The sequence below is a fragment of the Haliaeetus albicilla genome, chromosome 1 (assembly GCF_947461875.1).
Source record: "Haliaeetus albicilla chromosome 1, bHalAlb1.1, whole genome shotgun sequence".
NCBI classification, from domain to species: Eukaryota; Metazoa; Chordata; class Aves; order Accipitriformes; family Accipitridae; genus Haliaeetus; species Haliaeetus albicilla.
The window spans coordinates 17,849,896-17,860,600 of record NC_091483.1 but is presented as its reverse complement, the minus strand read 5'-3'; positions in this window follow the sequence as shown (position 1 = coordinate 17,860,600).

Genomic DNA, 10,705 nt, shown 5'->3' with positions numbered 1-10,705 from the left:
TGCTGCCTGGCGCTATTTCTTGCAGTCCTCCTGGCCATGCAAACCTGGGGAGCATCAGACTCAAGACGGAAGGCAGCCTCTGTGGACCTGCCTCCAGGGACGTTATGGCATCGAACAGCACCACACCTGAGACCTTCAACTGCCAACTGCCTGCACTGGCAGCCTTTTTGGTGGACATCGTATCATTTGAAAGGCAGGGCCATGTTCTCCTCTACTTTTGAACTTTACAGATACAATGATAAGAGCAAGGAGACACGATGTGGAAGAAGTTAAATTCAAAATGCCTCCTAGCATTCAAATTACTAGTCAAAGCTTTGTTTTTATAATAATAATTGTCACCAGAATCGGTATTGCTTAAACTCCTTGTGCTGGTATTATGCAGCATCTAACAGACTGCTACCGCTACCGCAAAGGCAGCTGCAGAAATGTTCTGCTTCTGCCCCAGGGGCTGCATGGGAAGGTTTCACCCCCTTTTATCCCACCAGAAACTAGTGCAGAAATAACCAAGCTGGCTGTTGCCAGCCAGCAATTTTAAAGAGTGAGGTTATAAATGAGAGGATGAAATACATGTACACTATTCTGTAGCAATCTTATGAATTTTCTGTGAACAGTGTGTAAGCCAGGTTTAGTTGTGCTTGTTAGTTTTGGTTTGTTTTGTTTTTTTATAAAAAGATATTTTGTTTTAAGTTCGTTGTTTGTGGAAGGTGCCACTTTTTCATCTTCCTAACAAGGTCTGGATTAGTTAAAATCACTTGTTAAGCCAAACACGGAGTTAGTAAAATTTTTATTACTCTTTCAATACAGGTATCATGGATATAGCAATATCATATTTTACAATTAAAGATGTGGATCTTTGCTTCTGGCACTACAATAATTGCTTTAAGATTTTGATGATTACAGGAAATGAGGAGGAATTGGAAAAAACACATTTTTGGGGGGGGGGAAGACAGGAGAAAGAGAAATGGAGGCATTGTCTTGCTAACAGGAAAGGACTGCTTGGAAAACCTGGGGTTTATAGCTGAAAAATCTGGATCCCAAAAGATGGTGTAACACAGTGTTTGGCCGGAGACATTTTAAACTTCTGAATGGGCCAGAAAGCTAGATGTGTTCATTCAGGAGCACACACTATAGTCCTCCACTATTTAAAATCTGTGCTATCCAGGTGCAGTAAGATGCATTAATAACAAAGCAGTGGCAGATGCCAGTAACTTTTGCAATTTCCCCCAAATCCCCACATCTTTGCCACTGACCATAAGTAGATATTTGAGACTCTTCTATCACTCCTGCTAAAGGCAAATTTGAGCCAGGATTGCAGAAAAAACTGGTTGCTGATTAACCCGTTTGACCTGTCACCTGAGATACTTCTGATATAAAATACTACTTGAGCTTTTTAAACAAATAACTGTAATTTCCATGTAATTGATTTTTGACCTCACACAGCAATTATTCAATGCTAATTTATGTCAGGATAGAAGAACAGCAACTGCATATAAACTGTTAAGGAAGATACTGTAAAAAGAGGAGAAAGACTGTGTTTGTTACGTTAGCTTACATTTGCACAGTAGCCAGATGAATACTGTTTCCTTTACCTACAATGTAAATATGAAAAGCAACTAAGTTCACAAGGAATACTTTCAGAAACACATGGAAGTTGGTGCTATGCAAAACATAAAAATCCTTGTTTGAAAGCAATTCTATTGCTCTGGACTGGTTTGCATTATTTATTATAAGACCCATGAGCATGCTTGGGATTTTACAAAGCAAAGAGGAATAGCAGGTCCCTGCCCTGAGCAGCATACAACCCAGGAGAATGAAGAAAACAATAATGCACAGGAGGCCAGATTTCATGATTTTGGAGTTGAGAAAAACTTCCTGTTAACCATTCATCATCATCAAGGTTGTCTTACTGATCTGAATATATCTCTATTATGTTGATTATAGGGTATATTAATCACAACTACTATCACTGTTATTTCTATCCAGACCGTAACAATCTATATTGCAGTGTTGCATAGGGACTCGCATAGGAGAGATTTTTTTTTTTACCATAGAACCCAAACTATTGTAAAATGTGGATAACTACCATTTTCGTAATTAGAGTATAGAGGGAGTTTGGCTTCTGCAGAATAAATGGGAGAAGAAAGAAGAGAAGCTGGACAGTGACAGTCTTGAGTTTCTTCTCCTCCAGGCGCAGAACAGCAGTCAGTGCTACTTAAGAAGAACATTATTTACCTATTGGATAAATTGTAAATCTTGACTTTATTCTTACATGTTAGGTAACACTTCAGCAATATCCTTCTTTTTGAACATTTCTTCAATGGAAGAACCTGAAAAACAAATAGTAAGCTTCATTGCAAATGGGTGAAAAACCCCTAAATTTAGCTACATAAGTCATGGCCCTAACTTGAATAAACCCTTGTAAATTAACTGATAGAGGATTCAGTGATACCCTTGAAATCAGCTCTCTGTCACAAGCCCATAATGTCTTTGCAGTGGGATAATATTTGGAGAATGGGAATTACAGGAGTAGTTGAGAATTCACCTTGATGCTCAGGCACTGCCAATATCCCATTTTTAGATTTACTACCACAATGACAACTATCATAGTGTGTGTATTGGTGAGGAGAACGGCTGTATGCAAGGTCCTTCTTTCAGCCTTCCCCTTTCAGCTCCTCTTAAGAGATTAGCTGGACAAAAGGTGCCCACATCTTATGTTGCCACTGCAAGTGGTAGCAGAATATCGCAAGAGTCCTTGAAATTTGCCTCCTATATTTAATGAAGAGGCCAGGGTCGGTTTTACCCACACTGGCCAATAAATATACTGCTTAACTGCAGCTTCTCTACCTGTATACTGGATGCGACTCCCTGACTTTGTGTTCATAACATTCACATTTGAAGTATCTTGGTTTGGGGTTAGACAGTTCCTGGCACCATATCAAGCATGAATGGTCCCAGTAATGACAGCAAAGGAAGGCAGAAACTTTTAAGCTACTGTAAGTAGGAACACGAGCCTGTGAGAAATATTAATGCCACCTGCATTTCCACGAGTGCTTTGTAAGCATGACAGTGGTAAAGCACTTGATGTTTACAGTTCCCACTATATTTATATACAAGGAGATAATGATGGGAGGTTTGTGTTTGTGGTAAGGGAACTGCTGCACGGAAATTAAAGTCTGAGCGTGAAGCAAACATGGACAATCTAGATACATCTCATTGGAAATGCTGGTTTCTGTAGAATGAGAAACTCCAGCAAATCCAGGGATAAATGTAATACAGGTGTCCAGGGCACAGGTCCTGAGTGAAGGGGGATCAGAGAACAAAGCTGGGTTGTAGTGTCTAATAAATTCTGTAACTTTCTGAAGAATCAGCTCATGTCTCTCTTTAAGCATTTAAAAAATGCATCCTGCTAACAATGATGTATAGAGCAGAAATAAAAGGTCTCTACAGAATGTTTTTTTTTTTAGCACAGAGAAATATATAAGCTGTTAAATATTTCAGGGCAAGTCAGGAAGATCAATGAATGGGTTTGTAACAAACATCCATCTAGGAAATTATTCATCAGTGATACATGGAGATGTAATTGCAACTAAGTAGGACAGCTAGCTCAAAACCAGGACATGCAGTGGACAAAATTAAGTCACAGAATACCAGTCGTGGATATAGAAGAGAAATGAAGGTTGCCAAGAGATGGCAAATGGATGTGATCACAGCATTTACCCGGACAAGATAGATGAGCAAAGTACAAGGCAGAGAAAAATGGCAGTAGCTCTCTTACTCCATCAGTCGCCTCGTATCAGCAGCTGCTACTACTAATATGATGCTATCTATGTTATCTATAATCAAAGCTTTATATTTTCAGTTGATTTGCAATATCACATAGAGCTCCTGTGTTAAAGAGAAATGTGCACTCATTAGCACTGCTGAGAATACGTTGTGGCAGAGCTTTGCAAAGAGAATTGCTGCTGGGCTTCTAGCGTAGCTGCTACTGCTGGAGCAGAGCAGTGAACTAATGAATTAATTCCTGTTTTGAAATATTCTCCATGGGATCACTCATAAAACACAGACCTTGTTTGCACAAGGAACAGAAATAGGTAATAGTCGCCTGCCCTGAATCTCTACATGCTTCACAAAACTACACGTACACTGTTCTCTCTCTGCTGTTGTTCACTAGATGAATTTACAGGGAAAAGCACAGGAAGAAGTGGCAACTTGAGGGAATGTCAAATGGGCTTCAGTGGCTCAGAGAGTGTCAGGTTTTTTCCAAATATATCAGCTGATCAAATCAGATGTATTATCTCCCTGGACAAATCTTGACTGTCTTGTCTATCGATGAGGAATAAAGGAAAAGAACAACAGTTCTCATTTAGACACCATTAATTATGTACACATAGATATGCATGTGTATATGCATATATAAACATATTATACACCATCCTCAGAGTTGCAATCAGTCTGGTCCCAGTCATGTTGGCTAGGAAGCTAATGCAGATCTGGATATAGCCACTAAAAGACAAATCCTGTGGTCTCATAAACATGCTCAAGTTACGAGCACAGAAGGTATCCACAAAAGACAATCCCTTTGTTTGTTTCCTTCAAAGAGATAAAAATAAATCAACCTGTAGTTAACAAATGCCTGAGAAATATAACTATAAAAGAGAGTTTGGTGAAGTAATTCTACAAATCAAAGTTCTCTTGAGCTAATGCTACTGCTTAGGTGTTAGTGGTAATGAATGAGTGCAAGTGAACAGGTCAGGAAATATGACTGGGAACACATCTGGAAGTAAATATGCCTGGCTGCCCACCTGAAAATGATGTGACATGACTGAGAGACTGATTCAATATGGCTGAGCATGAGTAAAAGAGCATACTGATTCAATATGACTGCAAGGATAAAAGATCATGTGTGTAAATTATTATCTCACTGGCAGTACAAGTAGAAGATGAGGTGAAATGACAGGAGTAAATGAAGGAAAATGGGAACATATGAAATGTAGAAAATGCAGTGACAAAGAATAGTCCCAGATGGTCCATTTCTGATAATCAAAGGAAAATCCATATTAACAGCTGGCCTACATGTAGGATGGAAGCACACTACTGAGTGCATGAATTTACAAAGCCCTGCACCTGGCTTATCCCCAAGATCCAACAAGTTAAATTGTGACATGAAGAGTAATTGTGAAGAGTTATTACTATTAACTTATTTTTGAGAGGACTTTCTTAAACGGAGACTCTCCTGACTTTTCTAAAGTGACTTTATAAACAGGCATGCAGGACATATGCAAAGGGCCAGGTCTTCCAGGCATCTTTGCAATGTGTCTTGTTAGTATAACATGAACACGTTTTGAAGGGGAGTGGGGATAGGAGACCTCTTTCTGCTAGGGAATTACTAGATTTACAAGCTCATTGATTCATTAATATATATTTAGTTTCAAATTATCTAGTTAATGTAGTGACCTTATTCTTTTTTGCTCTTTCTTGAACAGCCTCCCGTGCATGTGGGTGGAAGACATTAAATATGGTTATAAAATACTACTTCATTCATTTCCATCAACTATTTTGTGCCCTGTTGATGTGAGGAGAATTACAACGCAAGGCATAGCAGTGGCAAATAAAATCCTCCAACACAGCTGTCTACCTGAGGAAGGTGCAATGTACAGTTCACAAGACAACTTGTCTACCCAACAGATTTAACTAGACCAGAATAGCTGAAGTACCACAACCCTCAGCATGCAGTTACTCCAAATAAAAGCAGATTTGTGCTCCGTATGTGATTGTAATGACATAATTACCTTCAGACTGATCTACCATCCCTCCATAGGTTTTACAACACTACAACTACAATAAAATAAATGAACAAACGTGTGTATGTGTGTGTCTGTACATCTTTCCACTTCGATATAAAAACAGACTTACTAAGCAAATAACTGAGATATTCCTGCTCTTTGTATTTTGTAACACTCTTTAAGAGACTTTGTCCTCTGCAATTTCTTTAACCTGCAAGTTGATGGGAATTAGTTGCTTTTCTTCCAAATTTAAAACCGGTTTATATTTGTTTCAATCTAGTTTTGTCTGGCAGCAGCAACTTTCAATATTTTGTAAAATATTAACTGTTTCAAGGTATTAAAATATGTGATGCTCCATTCTCAGGTCTGAAAGACCAAAAATAAACTTTTCTTACATGATTGCATTTAGATGGCATTAGGATGTTCAGAAATTACAGAAATACAGAGTTTCATATGCATTTGGGAAACCATCTATTTCTCTTCCATTGCCAACTGAAAGGGTGGATGGAGTAGGCTACATACATAATTTGCTTGCTTCAGATGGTTGCTTTGCTGAGGAACTGAACTGAAAGAAGAAAATCCTGCCTGACACAAGGCAATGGCATGCTCTCAAAATGAAAAATAGCAAGAGCAGTGGAAGTTACATACAAGAAACCTTCTGTTACTGTCACAAATTGACAATCATGTCATTTGGGGTGGGAACATTATTCTTATCTCTGGGGTATAAACAGTGTGTTTCTACTGATGATGTGATTATGAAATTTGAAAAGATAAGCAATCATCAATTTAAAATTATAATACTGTTTGTGATATTAGACAAGAGGTAGCTATTCTCTGAGTAGCTTTGTGGACCTGCTACAGATGTTAGAAATAACAACAATAACAATAACACAGGAATACATTTTAAAATCACTTTATATCACTTTTTTCCCTTGGACTAACTTTCACACAACATACCAGCGTAACATAATAATACAAAAAGATCTAATCCTCTCGCCTTGAGACAATAGGAAAAATGGAAATGTGTTTTTCCAGTATTTTTGCAACTTCATCAGTGTTCCTCTGGAGGGACACATTCTGGTGTGGCCCCTTCTTCAGAGGAGGAGGCATCCCATCGAAAGGGATGTCTTGTGTCCTTACCAGGGCAAGGACTGAAATCCATGTGCTTTGTTACAGGCCCGTATGCTCCTGCGAGCTGCAGATGGTCTTCACCAAACAGCAGTCAGGTTGCAGGAGAGTTTCCCTTGTATTAGGATCTGGAAAAAGGCCTAGCTTTTGGTGGTTGTATAGTAGCATAAGATGTAAATGTTTCTCTGTCCTTCTTCTTTTCCAGGTCAAGAGCATTTTAGTGTATTGTAATAATTGCCCTTTTTCTCAAAATTGCAGCATGAGAGTTTTCTCCCCTCCATGCCAGGCAAGGGGGTTTCACACTGTTCCGAAGGAAGTATACGGTGGCATGATTGTTGCTGACCAAGACTCTGAGAAACTTTGTGCACAGTCCTGGACTGTCGCATAATTAAATCCATGAGACAAAGCAGTTTGATAGCAGCTAGGCTGCACGGATCTGAGCTAAATTTACACTGTTTCCATCCCAAAGGTGCAGGTTCGGTAGCCAGAAGCACCAGCTGCAACTTAAGCAATCTGTGCAGACAGCCCTCCCTGGCTCTCAGAGTTGCCTGGTCTCTCAAGCAGAGTTGCTTGATCCCAGTGAGGACCATGAAGTTGCCATGCTTCATGCTGCCTACAAGTCCAGGGGGAGCAACTGTTCACCACCCCACCAGCCTCTGGAGATGTTTCTCTGAGTGTCCTCAGCCCATCCTCGTTGCATCCTGGGCTGTAGTTCTCACGTTTTCCTGAGCCCAGACACTAAAGGGCAGTCTCCAAAGGCTGCTTTATAAAGCTTTGTGTTTGCCCCATAGTAACTCTTCTCCCTTTCCAAGACACCTATCTCCATTCTGTTGCAACCAAAAAAATTATGTCAATAGGCAGCTAACCATCGTCTGCTTAAAAAAGCCTGCAGAAGTCCCCAAGAGCTACTCATAATAAGAAACTAGGAAGCCATTTAGACAAAGTAAAACATATCAGTTGACTTATCTCTGTTACTAAAAGTATCTTACTAATTTATTCTGCAGTAGGGTGGAGGTGGAGGTATTCCTCCTCCTGTCTGCTACTACTTCCATCCCTTCAGTAAGCACTTTGCTTCTGCAGCAATTGCAGACTAATCCTGTGCTGGGGGGTTATACCTCTGTCAGAGACCACAGGAATGCCACATTGATAGATTGGGGGGAGGAGGGGAGGATGAAGAATAAAAATGCTATAATTCATAATTATGTCATAGGACCCGGTTTGAAAACTTACATCAACTCCATTATTGACAAGGACTGCGTTTAGGAATAGTAATTATTCTGTTGTCAGATTTGTGGGTCAGTGAAGGAGACAGAAATACAGGAGCAATAAAATGTAAGGGGCCTTGTGATTTCATGATTAGGTTTTATATTATGATTGTGGGAAGTTGCTGTTTAATGGCCAGGTTTTCCTTCCACTTAAGTCAATGGGTCTTTTCTGCTGATTTCAGTGTTATAGATTCTCAACTTGCTCTTCACTTATTTGATGATTTTAAATTTTATATAATGTCTGTCAATCGGTGTTTCAGCAAGTTCTTGGTGATACATCAAAAAGGCCAATAGGCTTTTAGCATCTTGTCAGCTATTTTATTAGCTTCCTTTATTTTAGAATATTGAAGTTCACGAATAATAATTTTTCCTCTCCCTTTGTTGACAGTGGGGACTCTTATAACAAATTTTAAATAATACCTGTGACTGTGCAGCTGTCTTAAAGCTCAGTCTGCAGAGAAAGCAATTATGTCACCTTATCTGGGACTTTTCCCTCTGTCTCTTGCTCTCCTTGATGATCTCACAGGGAAAATAATTTATGAGGCATTAAGAGTCAAAATAAGCCCTCAAAGATGCAAAGGAGGACTGGGACTAGCAATTAGACACTACATTATGTGAGTGTAACTAATCATAGAGGTAGCTTCCCTTCACCGGCAGCAAGACATGACCAGAATTCTTGAGACTGTGGGTCCATCATCTTCAATCCTGACAAGATCAGTTCTGACTAACAGTACTAGCCTTATGGATAGTTGGTGGCCTGTCCAATAGTTGTTAATTTAAAAGAAAACAGGCCTTTATCCCGCCACTACATTGTGCGATGTTTCTTCTTTGGATGTTAGCAACACCTGCAAAGAGGCCATGAAATCAGCTTTCAGACATCCTTGTACATAAGGACAGCAAGAGAAAATTCAGAAAGCATTCCAACATTTCAGGTTAAGTTTTGTAAAAGCAGCTCGGTGCAAATGATGCTGAAATACCATTCAGTTTCCTCTCTGCTGTGACTTAACATTGCTTTGTCCAAAATTAGGCTTTTTGAAGGCTGCTTATTATTTGTGAAAGTCCTGTGACAGAGATGACACTTGGTGCTGTTTTTCTGAAAAACATACTGAGGGCTAATGCTCCACTTGTTTGTTTGATAATAGCTATCTCTGGACCATGAAGTTAGAAGGAGACATAGAGGACCATGTCTAGGCTAAAATCCACCTAAGTCTAGTGAGGAGGAGGTTTAGAAGAAGCGCAGAATTGCAGAACTCAGTCTGATGCATTTTTCCACTATTTTAATGAAAGATGTCAAATAACCCACTGCAACTTTTTGTTCTTTTCCATACTGGGATAAGACAAGTTTTAAACTGGGCTGGTTAACGTATAGGAATAACGCAATATGAAAACCCCCACTTTATCTATAGGCGATGCTTAAGAAAAACATCGCAGAGGTTGCAGGATTAGTACATATGAAACTGCACACTAGGCAGGCTAGACTTTCAGCTCAAAGAACCTGCAGTAAAGGAGTACACTTGCCCAGTGACAGCAGATCTTCTGGGGCCTTTGCTGGAAGCTGCCGTGGGACAGAACCTTCACAGACTTCCCCAGGTAAAACCAGTCCGGTTTTGTCTGCTCCTCTCCAGTCTTTATAGAACAGTGGGAGTCACATCTAGGAGGCTTGATGTGTAGGTGAGTGAGGGGTTTCTCAAATTCTTTGAAGCTTAAAAGCATCATTTGAGTTGAAACGTGTAATTTGAGTATTAATATATACTTTTTAGTGCCGTTTTTGAAGTAGGTTATTGAAACTTTTCTCCAAGCCTTCTGGGTCTTGTAGAGTAGTCACTTAGAAACAGAGAAGATAGATGGTACCTGTAGCTGTACTTCACTCGGGGAATAATTAGTAACATTCAGCTCCAAAAAACTGAACTCGCCCCTTCCATCCCTGCCAAGAGCCAGGGGCTAGACAGGGAGTCTGGAGAAATTGCCTCCCAGGGAAAATACTGCTCATAAGCAGGAAACTTCATCAAAGGGGAAGACTTCTCTCGGGAATGTCTGCGTCCTGCAGCCCTCTGGGTTTCTTAAGGTGACCTTCAAACATGCGTATCACGCAGGGAAATCTCACCGGTGATGAAAGATTTATTCGGTAATTTTTCCACCTGCTACAAGTGGCTTCCTCAGCAAACTCTCACCCTCCCGTAATACCCATTTTCTGGTTGGAACGTACAGCTGCAGCATGACTTTCCCTGCCATTGCTGCCTAAGGGAGGTATGGCCACCATGCTTCCCGGGTGCCGGCAGCTGCCTGGCTGCGTTTCTGTCCCTGGCATCACCTGGTCTGGGACCTGCCACTCTCTATGGGGGCAGAATTCCAAACTGCTCAGGAGGGTAGACAGCATCTTACATAACAGGCACCGCGGGGACGGGCGAGGTGACTCCCTCTGCGTCAATGTTATCGCTGTGATAAAGCCTAACACCAGCTGACACTGTTCTGCCAAGGTTAAAGCCATTCGTAGGTCTCCGTTAGGATGCCGCTCAAATGTCTTTCTAA